Here is a 1,530-nt window from a genome sequence, read left to right as displayed (position 1 = left end):
ATAGTAATTATGCAAAACTATCATTCAAAATACCATTCACGTTTTTATCTTATTTTTAATAGTATTGACAACATATTTCTCAAGTTATCACGCATTAGAGACACGCCCATTGTTTAACTGCATCATCTACACAAACCATTGTGCTTGGACCCCTTATGATCACCTGACTTAAACCACATTGTTTCCAGTTACCTTCTGTGTCTTTGGCCACAACGCTTCAGTGACAGGAATGTGAAATAGCAAACAGGGGAACAAATAAAAGGCATGACTTTATTTGCATCCAGCTAGCCAACTCTATTACAGGTGTTCCACAGCCAAGACTCTTATTAGAATAGAAAATAGCAAGGGTTCAATAAATAGTTTATTAATCATTTAATTTCACTTTCTTAATGAATATTGTTCTGTGTATGTGATTTCAAAGTCTTGATGCTTCGGATTAACCCGTTAACTGCCGTATCCCTTAAAACCTGAGTGCCAGAGGATTACCAATGTAAGGGCATGCATGTGCCACGCTGGGCACAGTTTACCTGCTACTACAGGCTCCTAAAAATAATCAGAAAAAGCTGATAGTGAGCCTTCTCTGTTTATTATGTAAAAAAAATAGTATTCATATTGTATGGACATCTAGTATAAACAAAATATAAATATTAAGAATATTAAGGTTTATACTAACCTCTTTTCAACAGCCTTCATTATGTATTTCTGCATGAATTTAGATTCTGGATTCAAGCATTTCTGCTCTGTACTGTTTTTCAGAGTAACACTAGAAAAACACAAGACAAAATAAACTGCATTATTATTTATGTCAGTCAAAATATTTAAACAGATGTACAATATTTAGAGAATATTGGTATGTAAATGACAGTATACACTTACACAATCTCCTGGGTTTTACAAAGAGGGGACTTGGTGGAATGATTTCAATCTTCTCAATCAGTTTTCGAGGAACCATGTTCACACCTTTGTCTGCACAAGTAAACACCTGCCCTTCGGAACTCTAGCCTGGCCTGGAGGAGAAAACGGTGCATCTTACCATTATCTACAACATCCTGCCATGCAAAGAAGGTTTCACAATATAAATGCACAGTATGAAAAGCTAAATGTGTGCATTTCTTCAATCTACAAAGTTCAGATATCAAACTCACCTTTCACCTCTCTCTACAACAAGCAGGCGGCCTAGAATAACCACAGCTGTAATGATTTTTCATATTTATTAATCTTCATTTTTTTTCTCCTCCGTAATTGCTGGTTAATGAGTTGTGTGCGGTTAAGTCCAGCTGCTTTGTTTTATGCTTTTGTAAGGGGGTTTCCTCCTGAGAATTTTTCAGTTTTTTGTTTCTATGGTCCTGCATCTGTATTTATTTGTCTAGTTTCTCAGAAACTTACTTTCTTTTCTTTAAGACTTGACCTTTCCAAGAATGAGGAAGGGAATCAGTTAATGATCGTTTTTCTTTGGTCAATATTAGACTATAATTGGAATTAAATTATTTTGCAATATTAGACTATAATTGCAATATTAACTATAGTGAA

At 34.7% G+C, this 1,530-nt stretch overlaps 1 pseudogene; it reads right to left on the bottom strand.

The window, feature by feature from the left end:
• Window positions 1-673: 673 nt before the first annotated feature.
• LOC122143346 lies at window positions 674-1,198 on the bottom strand (annotated as a pseudogene).
• Window positions 1,199-1,530: the final 332 nt, after the last annotated feature.

The sequence above is a fragment of the Cyprinus carpio genome, unplaced genomic scaffold (assembly GCF_018340385.1).
Source record: "Cyprinus carpio isolate SPL01 unplaced genomic scaffold, ASM1834038v1 S000002595, whole genome shotgun sequence".
Lineage (NCBI taxonomy): Eukaryota > Metazoa > Chordata > Actinopteri > Cypriniformes > Cyprinidae > Cyprinus > Cyprinus carpio.
Note: the sequence above shows the minus strand (reverse complement) of the source record. Positions and strands in the feature narration are given on the sequence as shown.